Here is an 18,206-nt window from a genome sequence, read left to right as displayed (position 1 = left end):
GGCGGGACATATTCATTCACTGGGTTAGAGGCTCCACCTTCTTCAGTCAAGTTGCAGCCGGCACTCCAGTAGCAAGCCAGCAACCTGTTATCTCCTTTGTACAAATCTTCCCTGGCCTCTGGTAACCCACTCAATCCAATGTGAGGTTTATTATCCTCCGACACTTCCGCCATTTACAATCCGACCCCACCACCCAAGACATTTTTCCATCCCCACCCCTGTCTGCTTTCCGGAGAGACCACTCTCTCCGTGACTCCCTTGTTCGCTCCACACTGCCCTCCAACCCCACCACACCCGGCACCTTCCCCTGCAACCGCAGGAAATGCTACACTTGTCCCCACACCTCCTCCCTCACCCCCATCCCAGGCCCCAAGATGACATTCCACATTAAGCAGAGGTTCACCTGCACATCTGCCAATGTGGTATACTGCATCCACTGTACCCGGTGCGGCTTTCTCTACATTGGGGAAACCAAGCGGAGGCTTGGGGACCGCTTTGCAGAACACCTCCGCTCAGTTCGCAACAAACAACTGCACCTCCCAGTCGCAAACCATTTCCACTCCCCCTCCCATTCTCTTGATGACATGTCCATCATGGGCCTCCTGCACTGCCACAATGATGCCACCCGAAGGTTGCAGGAACAGCAACTCATATTCCGCCTGGGAACCCTGCAGCCATATGGTATCAATGTGGACTTCACCAGTTTCAAAATCTCCCCTTCCCCCACTGCATCCCTAAACCAGCCCAGTTCATCCCCTCCCCCCACTGCACCACACAACCAGCCCAGCTCTTCCCCCCCACCCACTGCATCCCAAAACCAGTCCAACCTGTCTCTGCCTCCCTAACCGGTTCTTCCTCTCACCCATCCCTTCCTCCCACCCCCAGCCGCACCCCCAGCTACCTACTAACCTCATCCCACCTCCTTGACCTGTCCGTCTTCCCTGGACTGACCTATCCCCTCCCTACCTCCCCACCTACACCCTCTCCACCTATCTTCTTTGCTCTCCATCTTCGGTCCGCCTCCCCCTCTCTCCCTATTTATTCCAGTTCCCTCCCCCCATCCCCCTCTCTGATGAAGGGTCTAGGCCCGAAACGTCAGCTTTTGTGCTCCTGAGATGCTGCTTGGCCTGCTGTGTTCATCCAGCCTCACATTTTATCATCTTGGAATCTCCAGCATCTGCAGTTCCCATTATCTCCAATGTGAGGTTATCCATTTTGGACCAAATCAGGACAGATCAGGGTACTTTCTAGATGATATGAAGTGCATTCAGTGTCCAAAGGTTATGTAGTTCTGGTTGCCACGCTATAGAAAGGATGTGGATGCTTTGGAAAGTGTGTAAAATAAGTTTACCAGGATGGAGCCTTTCTTAAGAAGGGTCCCGACCCAAAATGTCAACTTTCCTGTTCCCCTGTTACCGCCTGGCCTGCTGTGTTCTTCCAGCACCACTCTGTGTTATCCTTACTGGGATGTTGCCTGGATTATAGAGGTTGGACAAACTTGGATCATTTGCACTAGAGGCTGAGGGCTTACCTGATAGAAGTATATAAAATTATGACAGTGTGGATAGTCAAAACGGTTTTTTCCCAAGGTGAAAAGTTCCGGGGCATGGATTTAAGTTGAGAGTGGGAATTTTAAAGGAGATTTGTGTGTCTGATTTTCTTTTTAACATTGAGGACTATAGGTGCCAGGAACGCGCTAGCATGGGAGGTGGTGAAAACAGTTACAATAGCAATGTTTATGAGTTATTTAGTCAGACACATTAACAGGAAGAGACATATAGACCATGTGCAGGCATGTGAGATTAGTTTAGAATGGCAGTCTGGTCAGCACAGACACGGTGGGCTGAAGGGCCTGTTCCTTTGTTGTACTGTTCTATGTTCCATGTTCAATGCAGATTTAGGGTTCAGGTGCATGGTTCTTTTAAATGCCATGAATAGGGGGAGAAAATAATTGAGAAAGCTAGTGGAATGCTGGCCCTTAATTCTAAAAGGACCTCAAATGAAAGGATACAGAAGTTATGCTGCAGTTATACAGGACTCTGGTTAGACCCCACTTGGAATACAATGAGCAGATCTAAGTACCACACCTTAGGAGGGATATATTTGCCTTGGAGGGACTACAATGTAGGTGTACAAGAATAATACATGGACTGCAGATATGATGAGAGATTGTGCAAGCTGGGCCTGTTTTCTCTCAAATTTAGAAAATTTAGGGGTGATCTGATCAAAGTCTTTAAGATAGTAACAGGAAAACAAAGGGTAGGTGAAGATAAATTTCTTTAACCCAGAGTGGTTCGTGTGTGGAATGAAGCGTGTGTGGTGGATGCGGGTACAGTTATAATGTTAAAAAATGTTTAGACAAGTATGTGAATAAGAAATGTTTGCAGGGATATGGACCAGACACAGCCAAGTAGACTCGTTTAGTTTGGGATTATGGTCAGCATGGACTGGTTGGACCGAAGGGTCTGTTTCTGTGCTGTATGACTCTATGATTCTATAAACTATTCCCATTGGTTGGAGTTTCCAGAACTGGGGGCATAGTTTGAGAATTATGGCTAGTTCATTCAAGAGAAATGCTAGGAAGCACTTTTACACACAAATGACAGTGGAGGCAAGATCACTTTTTAATTTTAAGTCTGAGATTGATAAAGTTTTGTTAAGCAGAGGCATTAAGGGATATGGACCAAAGGCAGGTATATGAAGTGAGGCCACAGATCAGCCATGATCTCATTGTATGGTGGAACAGGCTTGAGGGGTTAAATGACATACCCCTGTTCCTGTGCCTGTCTGATGGTGCTCCTTTAATAATGGACATTTTTGGTTTCCTTATTGAATGGCACTGAATTTTGACACTCACCCTTCAAACAAACAACTGCAAACAGATCGGTGACCCTGGTAGTTCTGCACTAGTTTTTTTCTCCAATTCCCAGAATCGCATTGTTTTGCTCCTTTACAAAAAGTCATTGTGGAGGGCAAGATGGAGACGTTGACTTTGTTTTCTTGTCCTGAAGACACCAGACTTTGTTCTTATGAAGTGTTAAAATCACTTGGAGACATAAGGATGTGCAGCAGAGAAACAGGCCCATCGGTCCAACTCATCCGTACCGACCAGATTTCTGAAATTAACCTAGTCCCATTTGCTAGCATTTGGCTCATATCCCTCTAACAATTTTTATTCGTACACTTGTTTTAAATGACCTAACTGTACCTGCCTCAGCCACTTGCTCTGGCAGCGCGTTCCCATGTATGCACCACACTGCGTGAAAAAGCTACCCTTCAGGTCCCTTCTGAATCTTTCTGCTCTCACCTTAAATCAATGACCTCTCATTTTGGGCTCCCCTCCCCTTGGGAAAAGACCTTGTCTATTCACTCCAGCCATGCCTGTCATGACTTTATAAACCTCAATAAGGTCACCCCTCAATCTCCAATGCTCCAGGAAAGATAGCCCCAGCCTTTTCAGCCTCTGCCCATAGCTCAAACACTCCAATCCTGATAAAATCCTTGTAAATATTTTGTGAACCCTTTCAAGTTTCACAGCATCTTTACTATAGCAGTGAGACCAGAATTCAACACAGTATTCCAGAAGTGGTCTAACCAATGTCCTGTACAGCTGCATCATGACCTCCCTCAATGCACACACCAATAAAGGCAAGCATACCGAATGACTTCTTCACTACCCTGATGACAGACACTCCCCATTTGGTTCAGTTCAAGGTGTTTTTATCCCCCATATATTGCGATCAAGTTTGCAAGTCCTAAGGTTGGCTTTTAGATTGTCTTTATTATCTACGTGTGGATTTCCTGTGGTGCTGGTACCTGTGCTCAGCTGCCTGTAGAGCTATGCCACTCAGTGAACCTGAGCTGTGATGAGCGTACTCTCACTGCCAGATATGCAGCACTTTTCAGGAACGTCTACACTGGGGCTTCGTTCTGTCACTTGATGTTGCACATAGACCTCAGCCAGTGAAGATGGAATGCTTCTCAGGAAGGGTCTAATGTCAAGGGTTCTGAGGAAGGGTCACTGGACCCAAAACGTTAACTCTGTTTACTCCTCCACAGATGCTGCCAGACCTGCTGAGTTTTTCCAGCAACTTTGTTTTTGTTCCTGATTTACAGCATCTGCAGTTCTTTTGTTTTTTTTTATGGAATGCTTCCAGCTGCTTTTTGTGCTGCAGTAGGTTGTCCATAGAGTAATGTAAGAAACCCTGCCTAGTAGACATTGATCTTTATTCTAAGACAAACTCCATGCACTTTCCAAAGGAGGTGGAGTGAGCCTGCCACAACTTGAGCTTGCTTTTGCTTTGCATTAGTTGATTTTCATTGGTGAATATACTCCACAAGATATCAAGGCCTTTGTAATGAACTGAGAGATGTGTTGCTGATAGTGACTTTGGAGTTTTGGCGTATTTGACTATGGCATGATAATGCAACATCTTTGTCTTCTTCAAGCTTGTTGTTGGGCCAAAGTGTCCTGAGACTAGGGCAATGCAATCAATGAGCAGTCAGGCGTATGGAGTATGTGCTATGACAGTACAATTGTGTTCCAACAAGAGTTCACTCAGGGGCTGATCAGGAACCTTTGTGTAAGCTTTGACCATTTGCAAACTGAAATAGTTGCTGTCGGTCCTGAATTCAATGTGTACTCCTGTATCAGGACCTTTGATTCTGGAGCCAATACTCAACCTCTCTTGGTGCAGTCAGTGACAGGAAATGCATCCAGTGACTGCCACTTTGCATGACTCTATCCAGTGTGAAATGACGGAATGCCACTGATTATCTTTTCAGAGCAGCCATGTTTTGTACAGAAACCTCCACAGATGACCCTGTTTCCTATATTCAAAACCTTGGCCAGTTTAGCAAACACCATGTGGAAGTCCTTGCTCTGTTCAGGAGACTTGGCTTAAATTTAACATCCAGTTGGAACAGAATCCACACTGCAATTCTTAATACATAAAGCAATGAGATATGTGACAAACTGAATAAGAATAACCTTTGCAAGAACTGTTCCTGCTGTTGAAAGAAGTGATATTCCACAATTGATTCAGAGATAATGGGAACTGCCGATGCTGGAGAATCTGAGATAACAAGGTGAAGAGCTGGATGAACGCAGCAGGTGAACACATCCAGAAAAATGGGTCTAGACCCGAAACATCAGCTTTCCTGCTCCTCTGATGCTGCTTGGCCTGCTATGTTCATCCACCTCTACATTTTGTTATCTTATATCTGATATTCCACAATGATTGTCACAGATGGACTTGATTCCTTTCTGCTTGCTATGATGAGTCATGAGGGTGAGTTTGAGGCTGAGAGTGCAGAGCCTTTGTTCCAGATTAGGGAGAAGGTATCAGTGAGGTCCATGACCACCTAAATACCCCATACTTAATATTTCAGGCAGGATACTACCATTTTCCAGTGACTTGGCTGAAGAAAGCTGCTGTACAGACTTTGTGAATTCCACTTGAAAAAGATCAAGAACAAACACTTCCAGAGTGTGGTGCTGTGGAAGTGACTCAATCATATCATTGTACACCATGAATTCTTAGTTTTAAAGATTACTGAACTGTTCTTTCCAATGAGAGATTACCTCATGCCTGTTGGAAGCCGATCACTACCTGCTGAAAGGATTAATGTCACAGTTCTGTTTTTGAGGCCATAGACCTTCATGTGCGGCCTTCTGGCATTTTTATTTGAAGCTCTTCAACTTGTTCCCCCACTTGGTTCTTCATCTCTCTTAGTTTGACCTTTAATATGTGGTTAGTGTGGTGGTATCTCACACTCCTTGCTTATGATTTCTTCTCAGATTTGTGAGATTTGTAAGTATTGTACATTTTGTCTTACAGTTTGGCATTGGTGTTGTGATCAAAACAGTCTTGGTACTTCTCTTTAATGACCCCTAGGACATCAGATGACATGCTGCTTTCACTTTGTAGAAAGTTCAATGGCAGTATTGCTCTTGAGGTTACCAGCAATTCCTGTGGCTAGATTGTGTCGCAGTTCATGTCTTGACCATGTCTGTAAGAATAGCTACATCAAGCTTTCCTTGTGACTTGACTCAGCACCAAATGCCCTTGGATTTTATCTTCAAAGACACAATACTCCTGAGAAGCCAACAGCCAGAGGAGCATTCTGCACTACTGAGGGAGTGAGTAGAACAGATGTTAAAGAGATTTCCCTGCTGTTCAATAAACAGTCCAATATGTACCAGTGTTTGGATATGGAGTGGATTGATATTGTTTTCAGTTTTTCTTGTTTGCAGGCAGATTATGTTTATAACCATTAGACGAACCTTCCTGTATTTAGAGAGAATGAGCTGGATGTTGCTCTGCCAATACTGTGGTATCACATTGCTCCTCTCAGTGTATTATGCTAAGGCATCGAAACCCAGTGTAGTGATGGTCAGCCTGGTGGACCGCATAGAATATGAGTTCGCTGATTGGGGCCGTTAATCTGATCAAATCATGGAGTCATGGTTGACGTTAGGAACAGGAGCTGGACCAGTGTTAAGGGCTCGCCGCATGTAAATAAAGTGTGACATGGTGACAGGATATCAGCCTTTGTGGAGTTATTTCAGTGGTGACGAGAGAAAAAAATCCACTCCTGAAGAAGTTGCTCGCAACAAATGTCTTTGCGTTGGGATAAGTATTTCTGGCAGCATGCCATTATAGAACGTAGATCAATATAGCACAGGAATGAGCCCTTTGGTCCATGATGTTATGCCAAACATGACACTAAACTAAGTTAATCCTTTCTGCCTGCCCTTGGTCCATAACCCTCCATTCCTTGCATATCCATGTGCTTATCTAAAAGTCTCTTAAATGGCCCTATTGTATCAACCTCCAGCACCACCCCTGGCAGCATGTTCTAGACTCCTACCATTCTCTGTTTAAAAAAAAAACTTGCCCCTCAACTCTGGGAAGAAAATTCTGACTGTCAACCCTGTCTATGAATCTCATAATTTTATAGACTTCTATCAAGTCTCCCCTCAGCCTCTGCTGCTGCAGAGAAAACAATCCAAGTTTTTCTAGCTTCTCCTTACAGCGCATGCCCTCGAGTCCAGGCAGCATCATAGTAAAACTCTTCAGAATCCTCTCCAAAGCCTCCGCATCCTTCCTGTAATGTGGTGCCCAGAATTGAACACAATACTCCAAGTGTGGCCTAACCAATGTCTTATAAAGCTGCAACATTACATCCTGATTCTTGTGCTCAGTTCCCTGACCAATAAAGGAAAGCATGCCATATGCCTTCTTTACCACCCTATCGACTTCCATGGCCACTTTCAGGGAACCTTGACTCATTCAATCTTGCTGTTAAAGACTGAAGTATCTATGTTGTTTTGACTGGGCAGATGACATGGGGCAGATGAAAGGCAACAAGTAATTATCCTGATGGCTTATGAGCCCACAGCTTTTTTGGTTATTAGGAGCCTAATGTTTCCTGAGGCCCCAGATACTAAAACCTTTCAAGAGTTCCTCCCACCCCAAGCCGCACCCCCATCTACCTATTAACCTCATCCCACCTCCTTGACCTGTCCGTCTTCCCTGGACTGACCTATCCCCTCCCTACCTCCCCACCTATACTCTCTCCACCTATCTTCTTTTCTCTCCATCTTTGGTCCGCCTCCCCCTCTCTCCCTATTTATTCCAGAACCCTCACCTCATCCCCCTCTCTGATGAAGGGTCTAGGCCTGAAACGTCAGCTTTTGGGCTCCTGAGATGCTGCTTGGCCTGCTGTGTTCATCCAGCCTCACATTTTATTACCTTTCAAGAGTTGTTGGATTTAGTTAAGGAACATTGTGCTCCCTCTAATTCTGAGATGCTATCAGTTTTGCTCAGCAATTCAAGAACCAGGAGAATCCGTGTTGGGATTTTTGTCTAGGCTGAGGCATATGACTTGGTTTAACCCTTAATGAGATGCCATGAGACTGCTTAGTATGTGGGATTAATGATGTAACCAGGCAAAAGCGCCTAGTAGCTGGAGCCCAACTGAACTTCAAACAGGCACTATAACTGGCCTTGTCATTAGAAAATACAGCAAGAAGAGCATATGAGTTACAGGATATTCTGATGGAAGTGTGATGGAAGTGCCAGGCCCACTGAGCCAGGGGCACACCACTTGAGTAAACACAGTTGCATAGCTTCACTCAGGACATATCCTGAACAGAGGGACTTGAGGTCAGCACACAGCAAAACCTCAAAACAAAGCCTAGCCTAGGCCAAACAGTTCACATTTTCTTCAGAATCCAGACTGGCAGGCCTTTGTAGTTGCTGCTGGTATGCTGACTCAAGGCAGCAAAAAAGTCCCACTGGACCTGAGTTGAGTAAGAGAACTCATCGGCTGGTATCCTGGGAGAGTGCACATCCTGGAAATTCTACCAACATCTGGCCTGGAACATTTACATTTCTTAGCATCATCCAAATCAGAACCAATCAAAATGAACGGCTGGTTAAGTGATCACCTGGTTCTAATGGACGTTGATACCGACGTTGCTGTATCAGTGACTGTAGAACTGGCCCTTAACAAAATTCAGCCTGGACTCCAGTCCTCAAGATTGTGTAAGGCCTCAGCTGGACTGAGAACCTACACTGGGAAACTTTTATAGATTAAGGATATAACTTAGCGTCCAGTTTCCTATGAGAAGCAGCTGGTTTAGTTACCACTGATTATCGTAAAAGGATCTGGCCCAAGCCTGAATGGATAAAATGGGTGAGAAAGATTCACCTTGAATGGCTCAACATTTTCCCAATTGGAAAATGGCTGCCTGACTGAAGTCCTAATTAAATACCCGGACGTTTTTCAGGAAGGTCTAGAGACTGTCAAAGAAGCCAAGGCCACCTTGCATGTTGACCAGGAAGCAATTCCAAGATACTGCAAGGCCCACCCAGTATCATTTGCAGAAGTAGGGGCAGAAATCAGGAGGCTGGAAAGTGAAGGAATCATCAAACCAGTCCAGTTTGTGGAATGGGCAGCACCAGTCGTAAAGCCGGATGGGTTGGTTTGCCTTTGTGGAGATTTTAAACAAACAGTAAACAGCTTCTCGCAGCTGGATAAATACCCAATCCCTCACTGTAGAGGATGGTACTTTATTGTGCAGGACAAGAGTGATTGTCTCAAGCAAAGGTCACAGCCAGATACTGACTGAGCTTCACCAGGGTCACCCAGGGGTGTCCAAATGTAGATGTTGGTGAGAAGTTAAGCCTGATGGCAGGAATGGATGCAGACATAGCCGCGTTGGTGGGCCAGTGCCCAGAGTGCTAACAAGAACCAAAATTACCACCAGCAGCTCCCCTACATTTGTGGGATTGACTGGGTAAACCCTGGACTCAGTTACACGTTGACTATGCTGGCCCTTTCATGGGCTCAACGTTCTTAGTCATTGTGGATTCCCATTCAAAGTGATTGGATGTGCATAGAGTTCATTCGTTAAACATGTGAATGACAATATAAAAGCTGTGAGCTCCTTTTGCAATACCCGGGCTCCAGAAGTGTTGGTTACAGACAGTGGGCCATCATGTACCAGCAGGGAATTTGAGTATTTACCAGCAGGGAATTTGAGTATTTACCAAAGTAGAATGGCATTCGGCACATAAGGACAGTTCCATGCCATCCATCGTTTAATGGTCTGGCAGAAAAGGTAGTCCAAACTTTGAAGGCCGGCTCAAAGAAGCAACTTCATTTGCTCCAACCTGTCGTGGTTCTTGTTTGACTGTGGAACCAGCCCTCATGCAACTCCAGGGATAGCTCCAGCAGAGTTGTTAATGGGATGGAAGACTCTGCACCAGATTAAATCTGATTTTCCTGAACCTGGAGGAGAGGGTGAAACTGAATCAGGAACACCGGTGCCAGACACCACACTACACTAAGCGAGGGAGACAGTTTACTTCAGGGTACGAAGTTTGGTGTTGGAACCATGGAAATGACCCTGCATGGCTAAGAGGCATGATTGACACGTGGTCAGGTCCCTTGGCATACAAGGTTCTGGTCGGCGAGGTGTTCCTGAAAGAAGCATGTGGGCCACTTGTAGGTGGCAAACACACAAATGGGGCAGAAGCAAAACATACCTGGCCCCTCAGAATAGCCAGAAAGGAACCCATGGGTTCTTCCCCTCCATCTAACGCCAAAGAAACCTTGGAATCAGAGATGGACTTAGTGGGTGTCGCAGCCTTGATGCCTTTACTGCCTGAATAAGAAGGTGCATTTCTTCCAAGAAGCTCTGGGCACAAGAGGCAGGCTACAGTCTGATACACACCGCCTGTATCTGAAGCTGAGTCTGAGCAACCGGACCTGGTGCAAAAATACCCCAGGAGAGACTATAAGACAAAGAACTGGCCTACATCCCAGGCCGTAGAGGGGAGGAATGTAGTTACTGTAACAAGGTTAGCCAGGTGAACTTCATAGAATATGTGTTTCCTGATTGGACTAGATTAACAGCCCAGGTCAGGGAGTCCTGGCTGACAGATATAAACAGCAGTGTCAGAGGTTCTGTTCACTGAGATCTGGCTCTGAGGGAGCTGGACCAACATCAAGTACTCTCCATATGTAAATAAGGGGTGATGGGATACCAGCCTTGTGGAGTTACTTCACCAAGAATAAATTTTTTGTCCTTGTGGTTTGGTGAGGGGTTCTCTAATTATCTCACTGAGGGCTTCATAGAATGCCTCTCTAACCTTGTCTATATGTGTCATTGTTGGAACATTAGTGTCATGCGTGTTGTATACTGATTACTGGCAAGATTCAAACAAGAAACCATGAGTCAATCAGTGATTCCTGTAGGAAGTGAGTCAAGCTTATGTGGTAATTTGAATTGAATGGCAAACACTATGCCTCGGTCTAGGTTGTTATTTGCCTTAGACTCACCAATCCTGTAGAGGTTGTCACCAATCTCAAGCTGACACTCAGTGAGCCTGGTTTTGTTTTGGATGTTGTAGATGTATCTGTGCAGTGGTCCAGGTGAGAGGCTTGTCCTGCACTCTGGTGTCACATCGGTGTCTGAAAGCGTCCTGACATTCCACGAACTGACTTTTGTGTGATGGTTGGTCATCTGGATCTTCACATTTCAACGGTGTGAATGGATGACCGGCTGTGATCGAGGACAGCAGGGTGTGATTAAAGTTGCTTTATTTCCCCTTCTCTGAACTGGGGAGAGCAGTACTGAACTGGAAAAGATCTGCCCTCTCTCGCCTGAGGTGGATACATACTCCACATTCGACCCGTTACGTCAAGAGCACCTGTCAGCAGGGCTACAGCTGTAAGCTGCTACTAGCATCCCCTACCTGTCCCACCCATTGCCCAAGGATTGGTGTCTCTTTTGTTTTAGTCAAATAAATTGCAAACAAAGTCACGGATGAATTTGCATATATAACAAATGTGGGTGAGGTTTGTGTACAGCCTTGTCACTCCCTCATCCATGACAGTTGATACTACTTCCATCTGTGAGGGAATGAAAATGGATGCCTCAGAGGAAGCATAAACACTGTTAACAGCTCAGTGGGTATTTTCTCCAGATTACAGTCAGGCATACACCGGAGAACATTTTACTGCCACCTCTTCACAACTAGCCAAATAAGAATTATCCGAGGTCGCCGACACTCAGTTAATAAAAGATATCCCTTATCTATGCGTTCAGCAACTTCAGAGATTTGTAAAAATGCACTACAAGGTGTCTTCATTCTTCAATACTTCAAAATTTTCTCATGCGGCCCTGTGCCAAATTTTGTTTGATAATGTTTCAATGAAGTGCCTTGAGACAATTTCAAAACAGGTACCAACAGATTCAAGGATGGCTTCTTCAAACTTATGATCTGACGTCTCATTTATTTAAGTTGATCTTTCTTTGCACCTCCTCTATAGCCGTAACTGTATTCTGCGTTCTGTCTTATTACCCTGATGTACTTACGGAAGGTATGGTTTATCCAGATAGCAAGCAAAACGATACTCGTCACTGTGTCTCAGCACATATGACAATCGTACATCACATCAAGACATTTTACAATGTGAAGGGTGTTGTACAAATTCACTTTGCTATCATTGTTTAGTATTTAGTGAATCAACCTGTGGTATTTTTTAAATTTCCATTGACTAAACAGCTGGCCTTGCAAAATGTGAGTGGAGCAAAATTTTCTTTATTTTTGTAAAGTTCAAATCAGAGTACTTTCAGTAATCATTAGGAACGAATTCATCTCAAAATACTGATTTTAACAGATTCAGTGTAGTGTGCATTACTTCAGCTGAGTTTCCAACTTCAGCTGGAATCACACATGAGGGAACCACACAGCAGAGTGACAGATAGAGTCAGAGTGTAAAGAATATCCCTGTTATCCACTTTAGAACAGTTGGTGAGATTAATACTGTCAGTATCCAATTCCAGTAAATTTTCTTGATGGAATATAATAGTGAAGGGAAGGCAGCTAGGAAAGTACAATTGGAGAAAATAATCTTTGGTGCGTTTATAATGCACTAACTGATTTGAGGCAAGCAGCTGCAACGTTAGTTCAAGCCAGACAGTACCTTGTTTATGCTGCTTGATACCATGTGGAATTCTGCCCAGAAGTAAAACCTGCATTAACGTGCTTACACACATTTGCAAAGCCTTTCTCTCTCTGTCCTGTCATTTGAAATGTTAATATTTGAAAACAGGAGGGAAATGACCAATTTTGATTGATCCCACATAATTTTAACATGTACTTAAGGACTCCCTGAGTATTTTATACTCCAGGTGCTGGGCTTGCCTGCATATGATGCCAAACCCAAAGTAATAGGAGACTGTCTCCACCAGCCATGAGACCTACACTGGTACCCTTCAATTATCTTTAATTACATTGTAAAATTGTACCAAGGGCAATCTTATGACTTTAGCAACCAGCTTGAATTTAACCAATTTATATCTTCTTTATTCTAGCTAACACTTTTGTCTATCTATATAGGATAGATAACATTGAACAGTGCAATGCTCTTCCTTTCTTGTTGATACCCAAATTCAAATTTGTCCAAATTTTGGAACAAATATTTCATTTGCGAACAGTTAATGAGGATTCATATCAATTTTTTTATTATTATTGTGATAGTAATTACTCTGTTGAGTTATCAGAATGCTCACACAGCTAAAAATACAATTTGAAAGGCAAAGCACAAAAAATGTCCACCTCCACAGGAAAATCCATCTAACAATAAATGCCCCTGTAGGCCTATCCTTTGCTACTGGCATCTTCTACATTTCTATCCCGATATATCATGTATTTTGTGTTGGTATTCAACTAATTGATCTTCAGCATCTTGTGGAGACGGTTAAGGATGATGGGATGGTGTGAGTGCTTTTGAAATGCACAATCTCAGTTTAATACAGACTTCTGATCCAGGATTTTACTTGCCGACTCTTGGCCCAGTGTGGCGGTCTTTTGGTCCGGTGTGGAAGTTTCTCGGCCTGGTGTGGTGGTCTTTCAGCCCGGTGTGGTGGTCTTTCGGCCCAGTGTGGCAGTCTCTTGGCACAACGTGGCCGTCTCTTGGCCTGGTGTGGTGGTCTTTCGGCCCAGTGTGGCAGTCTCTCAGCCCTGTGAGGTGGTCCTTCGGCCCGGTGTGGTGGTCTTTCGGCCCAGTGTAGTGGTCTTTCGGCCCGGTGTGGTGATCTCTCGACTTGGTGTGGTGAACTTTCAGTCTGATGTGGCAGACTCTTGGCCTGGCTCGGCAATCTCACAGTGGTCCATCATGGCTGTCTCTTGGCCCGGCTTGGTGGTCTTTCTGCGGTACATGGTGGTCTCTTGGCCGGATATGGCCTCAGTGTGAACTTCCAGTGTCGAGGTGATTCCTCAAAGTGCTGTCCCACCATGTCTAAGCACTGAAGAAGGACTGTAATGTTTGAACTCTCAGCCTTATTTCTTCATTGCCTGCAATGCATAACTTTTTATCTTATTTAGGATGTAATATGCTATATTATAATTATTGCAAAGTTTAACTTTTAACTTTTTTTTATTTATACCTTGTTCTTAAGTCTCTGTATCTAGGTATTTGTACGTAAGATGGCTCCTGGTGTGGTCACATTATACACTTTTCACTGTACTCCTGTACTTTTGTACTTGAGGACACCTGACAATAAATTGTGGGGGAGTTTGTTGGGGGGTGCGATGTAGGGATTGCTGCATGGTGTGTTAATGGCAGCTTGAGACAACTTTCACCCCCACCAAGGTGACTGGGCTGCTGTATTAGCCAATAAAGAGGGAGGTCAGAAAGAACATTCTCATTCACAGGCAAACTAATGTACTGTGTCAGAAGAACATCTACAGTATCTCTTCAGTCTGGTCAAAGGTCTTTTTGGAAGCAGGTTTCAGGAGGAGGAATGAGCAGGTCCTTTTACTCCAAGGTCTCAGTGGTTCATGAGAGGACACTAGTCTCCAGCTGGAAGGAAGGATGTTATAGGGAATGGGAATAAGCTGCTGCAGGGTAGGATTGACGTGTGATGGAGTAGCATCCACAGGCAGGGAGGCAGAAAGCAGGGAAAAGAGACACAGAAGTGAGGAACAAGGGGTGGAAGGGTCACCATGGTGATGACCTTAGCGAAGAGTCTACCTCCTGAGAAGATGCTAGGTGGAGACTTCAGAGTGTCATTGCTGCAGGCAGCTGTGCCTGGCCAGGCAGATGTTTACTAATCCGTATGCCCTCACCGAGGGTTTGGAGGAATCATCGTCTTGGTCTTCCTGTGGCTATAAAGGATAAAGCAGCTGCAGACATCGGGATCCACTCACAGGCAGCATCATCACCGTGTATCACAGGGTGATAGACACTCTATTTGAGAAGTTAGGGAATGGTGTTGGATCACAGCATTTGGGAGCTCAAGGTGAATGAGATCAGCTGCCCTTGTTGGGTTCCCTTAGGAGAAGGGAAACAGAACAAACAAATCTTGGTTGTGTTAGACGAATGGGTCCGGGTTTGGAAAAGGATAATCAATTTAGGAAAATGTAGCGTTACGCACATTGACACCTTGCATGCCGGATGTACATTCTCCTTATTCACACACAAAAAAGAATTAAGACCAGTGATGAAAGAAAGAGACCTGGATGTTTAAGTGCATCACATAACAATTCACAACAGAGAGACACAAAATGTACATTTTGTTTTCTTCTTCAAAGGGTTGCCAGTTCTGGTTTGATTAAATTCCTGGAAACCTTATCATGTGCCATTTGATCATAGGACAGCTGTGATGTTTAGTCACATGACAAATGATCACATGGCATGCGCCCCCTGTTTTCATGTCAGTAAGTTCTCAATAAAGTATTTGACCCTTTTATTGTGAGCTGGATAATATAACTTGTAAATTAAAGATAAAAATCAAAACATAATAAACCTTAAGGATGGGATATTTAAATAAAATTTATATCTATGACATTTTTCAATGAGAAACATCAAATAAGTATTTCTGAATCAAAAGGAACATTTTTAGAATATGTCACTTTGAACAAGTGATTTCATATAATTTTATGACTTTTTTCAACACACTGTATTCTGGCCTTTTGTTCTGAGAAGTTCAAAATAATTCAGATTCAATGTGCTCCAGCTTCATTGCTGTACTCCATGTGGTTGCTGATCATATACCTTGTTGCCTGGCACCTGATGACAGTGCAGCAGTCAATGTGGCGCCCATAATATATATTTGCATAACAATTTGTTTCCAACCCTTAACAAATAATATAAAAAGCATACAGCCCTCTTTCTTTACAAAAATGTAATATATATATTACATGTATATATAATTATATATTATTATTATATAATATTATTATATTCCTCTATTACAGCACAACTGCCCCATATCCGAAGATGAAGCATTGACGATTACATTTAAGAGAGGCTTTAAAGCTTGCTTTCTCTTCTCAAGAAAACAATATTAGCAGTTTCATTAGAGCGCCTTTAGTTATCATTGTCGTGAACTGTTTCAAGTTTGTTGTTTAGTCAAGACTTGATACAAGAGCACCCTCTACTGGGCCAACTCTTCACCACCCATTCACCGCTTTCACTTGTCCGGAAATAGCACAGAATAGTCATAATGCTATACATTACAAAAATAGACCCTTTGGTCCAACTAGTCCATGCCGACCATGTTCTCAAATTGAACTAGTCCCACTTGCCTGCTTATGGCCTATATCTGTCTAAATCATCCCTATCCATGTACCTATCCGAATGTCTTTTATAACTGTACCTGCTTACCTCATGCTGCCCCATCCCATCAGAATGCAAAAAAATAAGAGCCTTCATGCCCAATGTCCCCTATAGCATGTCTGTGTGTGTGGCCATACGGCTATTTGGAATGCACCACATATTGAAACCAACAGCTCACGCAAAGGCTGGAGGGGAGCATCAAATCCCAAGAGCAAAATCCAAGCTGCAAGTGAGAGTGGGAGAGAGTTAACCTCTGATTGGAAGAGCAGAGAAGAGAGGAGAGAGTGAATATGTATTTGGAGGAGCAATAAGCTCGAGCCAGAGGGAAGGAGAGGTCCACCCAGAAGTGAGCAGTGTGTCAGAAAGCTGGGAGCTGCAGAGCTGGGCAAATCCTTAGAGTCTGGTGATAGACTGAGATTAAGAGGATGAACATGCTCCCAATTACTTATTCAAAGACTGTGGGAGGGGGACACACATGGGAAATTTTCCCAATAATTGGTGATTCTTTGAAAGTGGCTGAAGAAAATGATGCCTGTGGAATGTTTGACTACCAGCCCTAAATGAGCAAGACATAAGGTGTTCTGTTCCAGAAAGCCAGTGAAATATGGAACTGGGTCCAATCCAATACAGATCCAGCTGAGCCAGAGTATTTCACTATATTGATTCACAGGGGTGGATATTACAAGCATAGTCCTCCTAATGCAACTGCCATCATTTTAAATGTAAATAAAAAACGAAAGAACTGCAGATGCTGTACATCAGGAGCAAAAACAGAAGTTGCTGGAAGAGGCCAGCAGGTCTGGTAGCACCTGCAAAGAAAAAATCAGAGTTAATGTTTTGGGTCCGGTGACCCTTCCTCAGAACTGTAATTGTCCTTGACGAGTGAAAGTGAGTCCTCTTCTTGAACTACTGCAGTCGATCTGGCATAAGATGCCCACAATTCTGAGTAGAAAGGAGCCCAAGTGTTCAAATACATTTGCTGTAATATTGTTAGGGATGCAAATGATGTTTTAACTTTCATTATAAAGGGATTAGAATAAAAGAGTAAAGTGATATTACTACTGTTCTACAGAACTTTGGCGAAGCCGTAGTTGAGTATTTGGTGCAGTTTTGGTCTTACTACGTTCGCAATGAAGATTCACTAGGCTGATTCCTGGATTGAGGGGATTGTCCTATGAGGAGAGATTGGGTGGACTAGGCCTACATTCCTGATAATATTTAAAATTCACACCAAGAAAAATGCAAAAATGTCATGAGAAGATTTATTTTACTGCTCATTGGTTTCCTTCCTTAAAACTCCTCTAAATTGATTGTTACAACTAGAGAATTTTTAACTATTGTGACATTAACTATTGTCTAACAGTAAGTAGTTGGAACATCCTATATATCTCTTCAACCAAGTGATGTATTACATCATTGATTTGTATGTCTTCAATGTAATAATTTTTGATAGGTCTTAATAATGAATATATGCATTTCATCAACACCCACATACCGATTAGGGATGCTACGTGTGGGCAGCACAGTGGCTCAGTGGTTAGCACGGCTGTCTCACACCGCCAGGAACCCGGGTTTGATTCCAGCCTCGGGCGTCTGTCTGTGTGGAGTTTGCACGTTCTCACCGTGTCTGCATGGGTTTCCTCCGGGTGATCTGGTTTCCTCCCACAGTCCAAAGATGTGCAGGCTAGGTGGATTGGCCATGTTAAATTGCCCATATTGCTCAGGGGTGTATAGCTCTCCTGTTCCTGTGATGCTGTTTGGCCTGCTGTGTTCATCCAGCTCAACACCTTGTTTTATCCATGATCTGCTGCCAGCCATCTCAAATGGACTGTAAACTTGATGTTATACAAAGATCTTCTATGTATGTATTAAAGTGCTCTGAGTTTTGTTTATCTATCACACCTATGCCTGTTAGTCTTTATCGTCTCAGAATTAAGTGGTGTCTTGATTTAAAAATAACAGTACTCGTTTTGAAGAAAGTGCCAGCCATGGCTCAGTTTATAATACACTTACTTATGAATTCCAGGTTCAAATCTCCATTGTGCATGACTACAAAAATCAAG

The sequence above is a fragment of the Stegostoma tigrinum genome, chromosome 4, assembly GCF_030684315.1.
Source record: "Stegostoma tigrinum isolate sSteTig4 chromosome 4, sSteTig4.hap1, whole genome shotgun sequence".
Classification (NCBI taxonomy): Eukaryota; Metazoa; Chordata; class Chondrichthyes; order Orectolobiformes; family Stegostomatidae; genus Stegostoma; species Stegostoma tigrinum.
The sequence above is the reverse complement of the archived record's forward strand: the minus strand, read 5'-3'. Positions refer to the sequence as shown.